This window comes from Podarcis filfolensis (genome assembly GCF_964270895.1).
Source record: "Podarcis filfolensis genome assembly, chromosome: 3".
Classification (NCBI taxonomy): domain Eukaryota; kingdom Metazoa; phylum Chordata; class Lepidosauria; order Squamata; family Lacertidae; genus Podarcis; species Podarcis filfolensis.
This window is the reverse complement of record NC_139606.1, coordinates 70,143,390-70,158,654: the sequence shown is the minus strand read 5'-3', so window position 1 is coordinate 70,158,654 and position 15,265 is coordinate 70,143,390. Positions and strand designations below refer to the sequence as shown.

The window sequence follows — 15,265 nt, the reverse complement described above, 5'->3', positions numbered from 1 at the left end:
CACACTATATTCATTCATTAACCCAATGATTATTACTTTTGGTTTATAATAGGCTACTGAGGCAGGGACTGGGATCTTAAATATTTGTTACAGAACGGGAATTTTAACCTAGGCTTTATAGATCCACATCCCATCTACCATTTCAGATTAGCATCTCTTAAGACATAATGATAAGCATAAGTGCAGGCAGGGTCTGAGAAAAAGCAACTGTGGGCATGCAGTACCCACAACAAGGAAACAGCAGGAAAAGAAGCACCAGCTGTAATTACTGAGCTGAGTGAAGGGAAGTAGACCAGCAACTCTCCCTTGCTGGAGTGACAATAACAAGATTCAGAAATTGTATATCAGTCTTCTCCAGCCTGGTGCCCTCCCAAATGTTTGGGACTACCATTTCCATTATCCCTGACCACCAGACATACTGGCTACGGCTGATGGGAGTTGGGAATCCAAAACATCTGGAGGATATTAGTTTAAGAAAGGCATCAGAAGGGACATGATGAAAGCAGAAGTTGTGGTCATACCAAAACATCCTCCAACTGGAAAGACTTCTTTTAGAAGAGAGAGGATGGGTGAAGGAAAAGAGGAAACCCCACCTATCAAACCACAGGGGAAATGGTCTGTGTCTAGAGGGAGGCTGCAAACCCATCTCCTGTTGAGCTGAGTTGGGGAATGGCTTCTGGGAAAGGAGGAAGATCCAGATGCCCATTGCCATGAAAGGTAAGCAGCTTTCAAACCTCTACACAGGGCTCACCTGACAGTACATATGAATTATATCAGGCAGGCATGCTAGTTGAAAAAACTGTACCACCCCATCAGCACATCTGCTGTCATGCTTCCTATCTGTCACCATTTGGCTCGTGCAGTGGGGTGTGACATGTTACTCTCTCAGAAAGAACAGTACTTAGTGTAGATGAGTGAGCCAGCAGTTAACTGGAAGGCTGTGTACAATGCAACTGTATGCCAGTATAAATTCCCTCATGAAAAAAAACTTCTTGTTAAAGTTTTGTCATAGCAATCCAACATACAAATCTCTTTGTGAAAAATAAGCAGTTTGTGAGCACCATAGAATCATTACTGCCTTGATATATGAAACTATAGCTGCCATTTTTTTTTAAAAAAAACATTCTTTCAAGGAGTCTAGGTGAACTATACGGCACCTACCTTTCTTATTTTCACAAAAGCCCAATGGGAGAGGTTGGATTGAAGGAATGTGTCTGGCCTAAGATTACTCGGTATGAGTGACGATTCAACTCCAGTACTTTATGGACTATGCCCAACATTCCAGCCCCTATTAACCACATTGGCTTTCAAATTAGAATCATCATTCCATCTCTTTAGCAAGTTCCTTGGCGGCTGGATCCTTAGATAGCCAAAATGGCACCATCCAGGCCAAAGAGGGAATGCTTGAAGGAACCTCAGGGTTTGCTTTAGTATAAAAACAACTTTAAAAAAGAACCTCAGGGCAGACCCCAAAACAGCCCAATGAGGAGTGACCATATTCAGTGGCAATGCAACGCTGACAGCAGGGGGGAGAAAATGAAAACATAGGGAAGTGGTGAGTGGAATAGAATATAGGTACTGGCAGAAAGCATGGCTGGCAGGCTGGAACCCTGAGCAGGAATACCGCACTGCAACGTTTTACAGGAGACGGTCAGGAGACACATGAGGCCACCAACTTGCTGAAGCTAAAACTAGCCTGGTTGGTGACCACCTGGGACCCACATCTATGCCACCTTGGGTTCCACAATGGAAGGGGAGGATATAGATGTAATAAAAGAAATGTTTGTTGCAGGTTCCAACTTTATGTATATTTATTCTCCTAAGTCTTTCCCTAATTCAGTGGTTTTTGATATAACACATTCGTTTCTGAAGCCTATTATTATCAGGCCTGCAGAGTTTTAACAGCTAGGCAAAAAAACTTGACAGGGAGGAAGGTATTTCTGTCTCAGCACTGTCAGCTCACAATCTCTATGTCAGATCCTAGTTGACTTTGGTGCCATTAAGTCATTGCTATTCTTGGAGTATTTAAGTCATGGTATCATAAGGTCAGAAACATGCTTAGGATTCTTCCCTTCTTGCTTCTGCCAGCTAATGCATTCGTCTCCACTTCCTGTCTTGAAATGTTATTATCTATTATAGTGTATCTTGTCTTCTTATATAATGGCTATTAGTTGTGTACATTTTGCTCACAGGTAAGGTCATGTGACATTATCAGGCCCCAGACACACTCAAGACATTATGTCATAAATGCCAAAACACGTTACCAACGTCAGTGTCTATCCACCACATCACTACATTTTTCCTTTTAATAATAATTACACAATAATAAGCTGCGGTTGGCAGCATGTGTACAATCTTGTAAAGTAGCTAAGGCTGAGAGATGGTAACTGGTTGTGGATCACCTGGTGTGGCTTATGGCTGAGCAGGTGTGTGAACATGGGTTTCCCCACTCCCAGGTCCATCATTTCACCATACTGTCTCTCAGCATAGGGCACAACACATAGGATTAAGCTCAACTCAAAAGCAATTGCCAATTTACACAATACAAACTGAAGCTGGTCGAGGTTTTGGCTATCCTTGCTTTTAAAGTATATTGAACTGACATGCTTGAATTGGCGTGTTCCTATTTTCACAGCATGAATGTTGCCAGCAAACATGCATCTTACATTCACACATCATCTAGTATCTATGAGACTTTCCAATATGAAAGACCTGAGCCAGCTGTGCTTTTAAATAATAGATAAATTACTACACAGTTGTACCTTGGTTTTCGAACAGCTTAGTTCTCAAAACGTTTTGGCTCCCAAACACTGCAAACCTGGAAGTGACTGTTCCGGTTTGCGAACTATTTTTGGAAGTCAAATGTCCGATGGGGCTTCCGATTGGCTGCAGGAGCTTCCTGCAGCCAATCAGAAGCCACACTTTTGTTTCCAAACGTTTTGAAAGTCGAACGGACTTCTGGAACAGATTCCGTTTGACTTCCAAGGTAAGACAGCACTAGCTCCGAACAGCCTTACCTGCTGGTGGCAGGAATCAGCAGTTTATGGTGGTGGGCAGAATCTGGTGGGGACTGCCATTTTAATTAACCACAATACCCCCAATGTAACATAGCTTCAGAGTATTGTGGGTAATTAAAATGATAGCAGCTCACAGATCTATTAATCCACTGAAGGAGGCAGGGTAAGACTAGCATTAGGTGGTGGGTTCTTATTGGAGGTTTTTAAACAGATGTTAGATGACCATCTGTCAGGGATTATTTAGTCATGATTGCATTGCAAGGGGTTGGAATAGATGAGCCTTGGGGTCTCTTCCAACTCTCCAATTCTAAGCTTCTCTAGTCATTTTGTCAACATGTCAGAAAGGCTGGCAAATTTCTGCACAGCAGGGATGCTCTTAAAGTTTAGGAGCAAGGGTGGTGCTTTTTTTGCTTTTTTTTTTTAAGGCTGGTACAAACAGTTCTTGCTGAAAACTGTAAAGTATGCTAAGACAGGAAAAGACTTCACCAGAACAGTCTATCATACATTGGAAGCCACTGGCTTGATGAATTACTAAATAACACATTGTTTACAGGAATTGGGGATCTTATAATTATTTGTTTTTCCATCTTTCCTCTCAGAAGCTCATGGTGGCACTTATTTCATTTGTACAACAACTCTGTGAAGTGAGTTAGGTTGTGAAATAATGGCTGGCCCATGGCCACCCAGTAAACTTCATGGCTGAAAGTTGATTTGACTTTTGGTCTGTCTGTCTGTCCATCTTTCTTTAACAGTTTCCATTTCTAGACTGACGCACTAACTACTACACACACCATTGATTTCTTATTAATTCAGCTGTGTAAAACAGTAATAGGGAAGCCTGTGCTTAACACATAATTCAATTTAGCTGGAATAACTAATATGTGAATGTAATCAGCGGATAGCTCAAGTGATGATTATTTCCCAGGTTCCAGCTCTTCACAATGAAACCCCCAAACGGCCTATAGCATTAATAAAACTATTTGCAAACAATGTTGTTGGTTTTTTAAAAAAATAAATAAAAGCAAATCCAATGGGCAGAATCAACAACTTATTTTTAAAAGCAGCTGTTACAACTGGTAATACAAAACAAATACACATTGCTGGAAATGTGGTCATCACCTGCCTGGAATCAGAAGGAAATGGGAGATTTGAGTAGAGAAATTTGATTTTTTTTTTAGAGGGTTAGGGTGACACTACTATGTGGCTGGTTAACACAAGGTTTTTGATATGATCATAGTGCTATTACAAGCTGCCCTTTCAGAACACTGACTGATCTTCCTAATGCTGTGACACATCTCAAGGCACCAGGGGAGAAATTCAGAAGCTGAACCAGAGCGTGTTGAGCTGCAATCTTAACCTGAGTTACAGCATGCAAGAGACTGGTCACTGCACCATAAACTAGAGCTCAAGGCTTCACCACGCAACCACTAACATCAAACAAGTCACGGGACCTGAGACTTTCGTAATGTAATCTCGCCACACCTAAGACAATGTGTAGTACAGAAGGCCATATCTGTATCCAGGCGCTTTCTTATGGACTGTTTCCACCTCTTCTCTGTAACATCTTGCTCCAATTGGAGCATATTCCTTCTCAATATGGGGGTTTGAGATGAATCTTTTCATGGCTAAGAAACAATGGATGATAGGGCTGCGGGGCTGCATGATATAACCCCATCCTCCTGCCATCAACACACACATCAAACCCACTCCTGCCATCCATGCATTCAGTGCTATGCCCATATCTGGTGTTTTTCCATTAAAGCTGGGATTGGACCACCATTCCACCTCACATCAAAGTGCAATTACACCAGCACAAAATAAATGTAGGTCCCTTCTCGCCCTTGGCAAATGTGCTGGTGTGTGTATCATAGCTAGCAAGTGTGACTCTGCTTCTTCCTCCCCTGCTCACTGCACAGGAGTGTATGAAGGCTTTCCTTGCCAGTGGTGAGCCTTTGATAGCACATCCAATGCTGTGCGTGCCAACCTTGGAAAGGGCCTTTTCAGTTATGGTGCCTCACCTCAGGAATGCTCTGCCCAGAGAGACTAGTCTGGATTTTGGAGCCTTCACTGTTGTCCTTTCAATGCCAGACAAAGACCAATCAGTTCTTCCAGCTTTGGGGGGGATCATTTAAAGCCATGGGATCTACCAGATCGCCTCCCAGAGGACACACAGAGAGAGACCCATTCTCAGCGTGTGTGGCATGATGTTGGATCTCACCTATGCAAGGTTATTATTACCTTTTTAACTATCTTCCAAACCACTGTCTCAAGGCATTTTTTTACATAACTTAAAAACAGTTGAAAACACAAAAACAATGAACACATTTAAAACAAGAGCAAAACCCTAGAAAGTTGGCATTCATTGTAAAGACCCATTTATTCAGCTGGAAAAGCCTGTCACATCAAAAATGCCTTCAACTGTTTCTGGAAAGCACAGGGATTGTGTGCCTGCCCTATCTTGGCAGGAAGGCTATTCCACGGAACGAGGGCAGCCCCACTAAAAGCCCTGCTCCAAGTTACTACAGAGCGGAAGGTTGCAGAAAGGTCTGCAGCCAGCTGCTCCCCAATGCCTGAGAGATCCAAGAGGAGGCTTCCAATGACATGCTGGGAGAGGGTGTAGACGCTGCCATTTTTAAAATCTACCACCAAACTCCAGAAGCGTCAGAATCAAAATGACTCTCCCGGGGATTCTCCAATTACTTTAGCAGTTGTGCATAAGGAAAGATATTCTTCCAATGGACAAAGGATTGCTGACAAACTGGTCTATTGGTCTATCCAAGGCATTAGATATGACTGGTCACAAACCTATGTCCAAAAGTTACATAACCGTATCTTGCCTGCGTGAGGTCATGAAGCTATTTATCATCCAACTCCCTAATTAGGTCCTTTAAACTTGAGTCTGTCTAAGTTTAGACACCGTAACCTTTTGATCAGCTTCTTCATGGGAAGCTATTCAAATGTAAAATCTGAACTGTAAGAGAAAGTGTAGCAATTAGGATGTATTTTGGTATTGTTTCCTGAAACCCTCTGCATACATACATAAATGAAGCAGAATCTTTGAATACACAACTGCATCTACATCCCACCCTACCTCAAAGGAAATGTGGACTTCCATGAACTTTATTATTCACAAAGACTGCAGTGCTGCTCACAAGTTAGGCTATTTTAATTGCACTGACTTCAGCCAGTGGGACGTAAGTAGCCTTACTGTATTACGATTGCAACCAAAGGCATTTTAACTTTGCTGCACAAAGCATGCGCAGCGTTTTCCTAGACACCAAGTAATTCCCTCTGAGATTCAGCTTGTGGGTCTGTGCATGTGGGTGGGTATTGAAGTGGATATACTCTGTCATAAATTCATTCATTTATTTATTTCTGGTAAGAATATTTAAGCTTGCAGGATTGTACAGTGGTACCTCAGGTTAAGTACTTAATTCGTTCCGGAGGTCTGTTCTTAACCTGAAACTGTTCTTGACCTGAAGCACCACCTGCTGCCACACCGCCAGAGCACGATTTCTGTTCTCATCCTGAAGCAAAGTTCTTAACCCGGGGTACTATTTCTGGGTTAGCGGAGTCTGTAACCTATGTAACCTGAAGCGTATGTAACCCAAGGTACCACTGTATATCACTTTAACATCTATCTTTTTGATAATTAACACATTATAGCATTTGTTAATTATTCTTTTATTGCATTAATATTGATACCAGCACATTGTATCACTATTTGACTGTCGAAAAGGAAAACACTACAGGCACCCCCTACACACACTTATGCACCTTCTACTCGCGTGCAATCACATATACGAACAGTGCAAGGAAATAAATAATCAAATAGATTCAAACCAAGAAACGGCAGGAGATGGAGAGTCCTTGTAGCTCAAAAGGAGACACCCCCCCCAGAGCCCAAAGAGGACTTCAGTGAGGGTAGAAGCAGCCCCAAAGAGACCAGAGGTGCAGTAGGGCTTAGTTTAGGCTGCTCAGCCTCCCCGCCTAGCAGCTGATGCACAGGGTAACGCAGCAGAAACAGCCGCTTTCCTAGGTGCTCTTCAGCCTCCAGCCGGCCCCAGAGCTTTGACCTTAGTTGAAGGGAGAGTTGTGTGGAGAGAGAACTGGAAAGAATAGGAATCTATAGGCTTTTTAGAGGCTCCACACTGTATACAATTTCACTTATGGCGTGGGAGGATGTCTGGATATTCTTGCCACCAGCCCTTAATTCTGCCACATCTGCAGTAATAAAGAAGAGTGTGTCTCTGAGCTTAGGCAAAACAACTTTCCCTTGTATTGGAATGGCTATAGCCATGTCACCCATCCAGGGTTAAGAAGCAGGATCTTCAGGTCAGATGTAAGTTTGAGTCAGGTCGAAGGACCAGCACCTCTTTTTAACTACTGAAATATATGGTGGTCCAAATATTCCATTCCTTCTCCAGAAGTCTGGCTCTCAGCACTTCCCAAGCTTCAGACAGCTGGCACACTTATTTTCTGAATTAAAATCAGAGGCGCACTTAACATACTCTAAAAATAAATGTGTTCATACTGAAGAGCAAGACTTACCTGCTCTCAGAGGAGCCAAAGCATTAAGGGAGTTGCCAAAGCTCAGTGGCAGGGAAGGTCTCCCGTTCCATCCCTGGCATCTCCAGTTAAAACGTAGCAAAAAGGTGATGGGAAAGACTTCTGCCGGTCAGACTAGATTATACTGAGCTAAGTGGTCAAATACTCAGCCCCGGTATAAAACAGATTCCTATCTTCCTAACACCTGCACTTTTGCATGAGTCACTGATCTCGGCATGCCTCCTGCCTGGAAAGAGGCAAGTTCAAAACAGTGATTCATGCAGACATATAAGAGGCAGTCTCCTCTTAACAAAAGCAACACAGGTAATACTTCTAAAACTTTAGGAGTGACTGAATGATCCAACCACACTCAGTGTCACCCCTCACTCCATAATTCTCCTTCATTACATATCCACCACATTGAGGAAAACAGGAGGGAGATCTGCAACAAGCAGTTAAAATCACCTAGAAGGCAACTCTTGAATACAATGGATTAATGGCTTGAGCTACTTGAAAGAAACCCGTTTGCTCCCCACTTTTAAGACTTGCACCTATTTCTGTTTCCAAGAAGAACCAGATCTCTCGGATGTGTCTTCCGTGGCCGCTGGGGAATGAAAACCAAGCTGCTTCATTTAGTGGAGTACTGCAGCTCAGTGGCAGAGCACCTGATCTCCATGCAAGAGGATCTCAGGCAACTCCAGGTAGGCTAATTGGTAAAGACCCCTCTGAAAGTCACTGTCAATCAGTGCAGACAATACTGAGCTAAACGAACCAGTGGTCTGACTCAGTAAAAGAGAGCATCTTATGGTTCATGACTTTGGGTGGGAGAAGAACCATTGCTCCCAAACAATTGTTATGAGTTTGAAGGACAACTGATATTGTCCATCGCAATAGCTCCACAGCAGATTAGTGTCTCTCTGCTGCAGAGAGTGCCAGGAGACCCAATTCCACTGCGTGGGCCGAAAAAGACTAGTTGCCTCCAGTACTACAAACCAGCTCAAAAACTTGGCAAAAAGCATGAATGTAATAGGTTGCTAAAAATATACATGCTTTGCTGATCCAGATGCATGCTTTACATGCCAAGTAGATGATGAATCCAGTTCCCCAAACCCCTTGATGTAAACAAAAATGTCCACTTTTCCATTAAGTAACACTCTGTTCTCCAGGTTCATATTTTGGTCATTTTTATACAAGGAAAAGATACACAGAGTTGCGGGAAGCAGCTCTCATGGTAGAAAAAAGGGGACTGCAGCCCACTTTTCCCATGCTTAATTTGGCAGCCAAGCCCCACATATTAAGATAATTAAAGTAGCTTGAGGGAACCAAGCCCTGGAAGAAACATACTTTAAAATCAACACCAGGAAGCAGTAGAACTCATGAAATAGAAAGGGAGGGAAATCCTCTGGGCACAAGCAAAGTGCAAGATAATTTCAGTGAAATCTCATCAGGGCTTAGAACTGGAATTTGTTTTCAGAACCATGGACCTACTCAAGAATATATGCAGAAGAATTAATGCCTCTGGGCATGTTCCAGGTGCTATTTCTCAGCAGGTTCAAGGAAAATGCTTTAGGAGCACACAGCGACAAGAGCAGCTATTTGGATTTGAACCAAGTCAGTAAAAAGAGAGAGAGAGAGAGAGAGAGAGAGAGAGAGAGAGAGATCCAAATTAAAGTACAGTGCTGCTTTTACTTTGAAATCGTGTATGTGGTTTGCAGAAGTCCTGCCAAATTAGAATGTTGTACAAATAATATACGTACATTAAGCCAATATTTTATTTTTTTATGTTATGCATGCTTCATTTCCCAGGATATTCCACTGGAAAGATTTTTAAAGGAAGTGGGATTTCAAGTCACCTATGTAGCTGAGAACTAAATTCTACTGAGCTCAATGGAACTTACACCCAAGGAACAGAGAACGTAGGATTACAACCTTAAAGGGAGGGGAAAGGTTGGGCAAGAGTGGAGAAAGAAGATCCAGATGCAGATGAGCTGAAAATAGGAGATATAAGAGGGGAAAGCTAAGGTTCCCATCGTGGTACCAATGGGAACACAAAAAGTGGTATTCAATTCAGCTTTACTCAGAGTAGACCCACTGAATTCCAATGGGTCTACTCTGAGTACAGCTTAGCTGAATACCACTCAATCCCCTCCTTTGTCACCTGCCAATTTCCCCTGCCCCTCCCAATATGCATTTTTAAATTAATTTGCTTTTGTTTAGTTGGGGAGGGACTGCCTGCTCTTTTATTTTTAGGTCTACTATTTGCTTGGGCCAGTGTGGGTGTTCTGCCTTTTGTCTGTGGGAGGCTGAGTATCACCAATTTTCTACTGTAAAATGGGTATTTTGTGGTGCCCACGATTTTTTATATTACCATATTCCCTGGGGCCCAAAAAGGCTAGGGCCAAGGAGGGGCTGTAGTCAGGGGGGTAAAATGGTCAAAAACATACTTCAAAGGGTTAGAACAGAGCTTGGGCAGCTGTGCCCCCTCAGATGTTCCTGGACTGCACATCCCATCATCCCTGCCCATTGGTTTTGTTTGCTGGGGCTGATGGGGTTGGGAGTCCAGCAACCTCAGAAGGGGCCACAGCTTCCCCACCCTTGGGCTAGAACAGGGGTCAGCAACCTTTTTCAGCAGGGGGCCGGTCCACTGTCCCTCAGACCTTGTGGTGGGCTAGACTATATTTTGGGGGGGGGATGAACAAATTCCTATGCCCCACAAATACCCCAGAGATGCATTTTAAATAAAAGCACACATTCTACTCATGTAAAAACACACTGATTCCCAGACCATCCGCAGTCTGGATTGAGAAGGTGATTGGGGCCTTAGGTTGCCTACCCCTGGGCTAGAAGCTTGGCAGTGGGCACCAGAATAGTTTGTGGGAGAGTGGTGCTGAAAGGCAACCAGCCTGCTCACAGAAATGAGTCCAATAAAAAGCAGCTACAGCCCCTTATCCTGGCCTGTCCGTGCAACAAATATGCCAGCTATGTTCAGCAAAGACAGATATTAACTGGGATTACAACTTGTTTGCCTGCAGAATTGTGTCAGAGTGAAAGTCTTATCCCCTGCCTTCATTTTTTTAAAAAGTAAAGGAAAAGAGACTAGGAACCAAATAATAAGACTATTGTTGTAACTGTGCTGTTAAGCTTATGTTTCTGTTGCTCTTTTGTTAATAGTGTTTTGTAGATTGCAATTGTGTTATTGATTATTTGTTAATGGTACACGTTTTAGTAAAAGTCAAAGAGCTCGTAAGCAGAGGGAAGGGAGCAATACATTAAAAGGCCTCCACTGGCATTGCATTACATCTGGACCCCCTTGCCCCTTGCAAAAAGAGAAATAGTCATCTGTCTTTTCCGTAATGGGACAGTTTCCCTTCACATTCTGCTCCCCCACTTCTACAAAGAAGCCTCTTGAGCCTAGGATTCTTTCCTATTGCTTGAATAAATGCCAGCTACTTTTGGAAAGGACGGGAAATAGTTTTAAGTTCATAAAGTAATAAACTTCCGACAGATGTTCCTTTTGCAACAAGTGGACCATTTTCATTGTGTGTTTCATGAAAAGGAGGCCACTTGCTCAGAAGCAACCTTTAACCCCAAACGCTGTATAAACTATATGCTCCTCTTTAAGGGTGTGAACCCTATGACCCTCCAGATGTTGTTGAATGTCATCTCCCATCAACAGTGACCATTAGTCATGCCAATGTCTGGAGGGCTACAGGTCCCCCACCCTTAAAGCCATCTTAAACAAATAGCAGTAGTAGTTCTGGTAATTTCTGTTATAACTCCAAGTTCCCAATGTTCTCAACACATTTAAATACAAAGGCTAAGTTCTCACAGGAAATGCCATAGGAAATGCCCCCCAGAAAATTGGCTTTGTGAAACACACACAAACTGACAGATGTCCATGGCAGAGTGAGGTTCCAAACCACACCACAAGTATTGCCTTCTAGCTGGAACTTAGGATTCAAGCAACAGGATCTGAGAGCAAAGAGTTCACCCACTTTGCTGATAAACCACATGGTACAGTCTGCCTGTGTTCCGGTTAAAATGCTAGGTCATCTGTGAGAATTGGGAGGTCTTAAGGAACCTAGTGTGATTTGCCACAACACCCATCCCTGCCCCTGTGACCATGTTGCAGTGATAGCAGTTGCACCTTGTGCAATTCTCCCTTCTATGCAACTTCTAAAGTTTCTAAAATATCATGGCCTGGCATTAACAACCTAACCAAAACTGGATATGGCTCCAATACATTATTCGGCATGGCATGCAATTTCTAGAACAAATTCTTATGTCTATGATCCAACTCAAAATGGAGTAGTATCAGATTCTTCCTTGCCTGATCCTAATATCCAAGGCAACAGCAAATAAGCACTTAAAATTGGATTATACCAATTGTTGCGCCCATTCGACACCACCATGACAACACCTGTGCAAAGTGTTCAAGATTAGGAAATATATTCCATTATTTTAACTGTGCCAAAAATTAAGTGCAAGGATCCTTGTCCAAGTGCTCTTACGTATGTTTGGTGTGTGGAGCAGGAATGGGCAACCTGTGGCCCTTCAGGTGACAAAGGGACTACAAATCCCATCATGACAGACCGTTGGCCCACATTGGCTGGGGCTGATGGGAACTGGAATCCAGCCATACATAGGTTCCCCAACTGTCACATCCCGGCTCTCATGGACAGCAGTGTGTATCCTGCTGCTGTGCTCAAGAATTAGTGCAATGAAATCCAAGATCTTTCCAAGACTGCTACCCGATCCCTCCTTGTTACTTTAGCCTGGCAGCAGGAACAAGGCATCTGCAGCTGAACAACTGCTTTCTCCACCTTAGAGGTGGGGCTTTCAGATCTCCAGATGTCATTAAGACTCCAGCTCCCATCATGCCTGACTATTAGCCATGTTGCCTGGGCTGATGTTGCCCCCCTGTTCTACCCCCAAGTCCCTGCTATGGGGGGAGAGAAGGCTCAGCCTTCACATGACTGCAGAGTCCCAACATTCACAACCTCCTCCCACTTGTAGATGGCTTGCAATTTTCTCCAGGAGTTCCTGAAACATAGTTTGAGGAGAATCCAAGAGCTGTAGCATTTGCTGTTCTTCAGCATGATAAGAGTAAAGCATAGCATGATCTGTGAATTAGGAAATACCTGGTTCAAATCTAACCTCAACAGATGGAACATCACCTCTCATAAACCTTGTCTGGCATATGAAATACTGCTGACCTACTATGCAGGGTTGTTGTGAGCACTTTGAAGATTACGTGTTGCTACAATTTGTTCCCTAGTTCTCTCATTAGCCCCAGTTGTGGCCGAAAACATCTGGAGGACACAAGGTTGGGGAAGACTCCCAGAATACTGCAGCCCAAAGCTGAAGTGCAGGCCTGGCCTCAACACGCAGCATTCCCCTTTCTAATTTCCAAAGCTGTACCACAAACGTGGAAGTGCCCATCACCAACGGAATGGTTAATAATGAAATGCACAGTCCTGGCATTCCTTTGTTCTCAGAGCAGTTCAGGCAGCTGAGTAACAGCCCAAACTGAACATGTAAGAACGTATTCAGTTTAAATGTTGCTGAAGACCAACCCTGGCCTAAAGAACATCCAGGGCTTGTAAACTAGCAACTGTTTCCTTGTTTAGTCAACAATATATATGGGTTCCAATTCTGCAAGCTGCAGAGCATCACTGCACCAAAGCCAAAATCCTAGGCAGACTTACTTGGGGGGGGTCAATCCTAGGGAAATCACTTAGCCTCACCTCCAAGGGATGAAGCCCAAGTTGGGATACCAATACTGCTCACACTTAGCAAGCCTCACTGAACTTCCGAATGAAGCTCCCTTGGAGCAGGCTGCACAAATTGGAATAAGGTGTTTAGAAAGCTCGCCCGCATTCCCTACTAGCTGATCCAGTCAAATATAACATCTCACTTGTTCTCTCCAGTGCTTTCAAGGCAAAAGCTGCCGCCAGTCGGGTAGAAAACACTGAGCTGGAAAAGTCTGGCTTGCGTCAGCTTGCTATGTTCCAGACGAAGTACGGCACACTTTGCAAAGAACATACTTTGCAGAAGCTGTGCGTGCTAGTATCTTAAAACCTTGCACAAGCCTACGTGAGCTGAAGTGGCCGCAGTAACAACACGCGGAGTGCAATGGAGGTCGACGCCCACACAAGGACTGCAACCAGCCTAAATCCCGCACGGCGGAAACCTGCGCGGACTTCCGCGCAAATAATCCCCAGCGTGTGCAATGGAGCAAGTGGGTCGAGGACTACAACTTTGCAGCGCCGTCCCAGCTAGGTCGAATTCAGTGGGTTTTGTAGGCACCCCCCAGGTAAATGGGGCCGGGATTCAAGGGGCCACGGGGGAGTCCCTTGGGCGCAAACAGGCAAGCGAAAGAAGCGCGGCTTTGCTTACTAGCGCTCGGTCATCCTCCAGCTTCCCACAGAAGATCATTGCGCCTGCTGGGATCCCACAACGGCGACGGCATTCCCATATTCGTCCGGCTTTGGAAACCTCGGAGGACGGCGAGGCGGCTCGCTCATGGCGCTCCCGAGCGGGAATGGAAGCAGCCGAGCGCCTTGCTCGCTCTGGGCGGCGTTGCGCAACTCTCCGCCTCCTTTCTTTGTGTAGGTCCCGGAGAGGGGCAGGAGAGACACCCCTGGCGGGAGCTGCCTCCTTCCGCGTCGGGGACTGGCGGCAAAGGAGGCTCCCCAAGCGGTCTGGGCCGCAGGCGGCGGCGGCGGCGGCGGCGCTGAGCGCACGGAGACGGCCCACGAGGCGCGAGGAAACGGCCCGCCTCCCTGGCGAGCCTCTCCGGGCGCTGCAGCATCTCCGCGCCGACGGCTGCTCTGCGCGGCGGGGAGAGGGAGCGAGAGGACGCCGGCGAAGGCTCGCCGCGAACGGCTGCCCTCTCCCGGGCGCCGCGGGCGTAGCCGGCTTGGCAAAGGGCCCCCGGGACCACCGGGGAAGATCAAAGGGAGCTTAATTAAAAGCAGCGTCCTGGGAACACGGGCGCCTCTGTGGAGTGAGCCTCGCTAGGTGAGATTGGTCGGGAGCTGTACGGCAGCAGGTGGTGGTGCCCTCCAGGTGCGGCTGGACTACAATTCCCATCATCCCGCTCCGGTTAGGGTAGCTGGTGAAAGTACGAACCCTCTGGAGGGCACCCGCTTGCCGAGCCCTCCTCTGCTGGGGTGGGATTTCAGAGGGATGGTCTTCCTCCTCTTCCTTTTAATCTGCTAACGAATTCCTAACCATGCACTGTTTCTCAAACTTGGGTCCCCAGCTGTTGTTGGACCACAACTCCCATCATTTTCCTGTTAGCTAGGGGATGATGGGAGTTGTAGTCTCACAACAGCTGGGGACCCAGCTTTCAGCAAATCCCGGAACAGCAGAGTTCCACCTCTCTAATGAAATGGAGTGAAACTGCTCCAGGCCCTGGTGAGCTGAAATCACATGTAAACCATGAACTGGATCGGAACACTACACAGGTATGGTCTTGGGGCCTAGAAATTGAAAGTGACACCTACCTAGCTTGTCCCTTTCTGTCCCCTGCCTCTGGATTAGTGGGAGCATTTTAAGCAGGGTCAGAGTTGGGATCAGGAGACATGGGACAAGCTATGCTGGGCTTGGGGGCACCTGCTGTGAGTTATTTTATTTGTTTAGAAAGATTTATAGACCACTTAATCATAAGCAGTGCACTTCATAAAATTATTCAG

General features: G+C 45.2%; 1 protein-coding gene across 4 annotated transcripts in view; it reads right to left on the bottom strand.

Annotated features, from left to right (window-relative positions):
• The window catches only part of MAP3K4 (mitogen-activated protein kinase kinase kinase 4), a 73,805-nt gene extending 59,382 nt beyond the window's left edge, over positions 1-14,423 (bottom strand). For 3 of the 4 annotated variants that reach the window (XM_083605836.1, XM_083605839.1, XM_083605838.1), the window contains exon 1: positions 13,965-14,396. The gene's annotated coding sequence lies outside the window, so the exon portion shown is untranslated. Of the gene's footprint in view, positions 1-13,964 lie in introns of all 4 variants that reach the window. The other variant, XM_083605840.1, reaches the window with a different exon arrangement.
• Between the last annotated feature and the right edge of the window lie 842 nt (positions 14,424-15,265).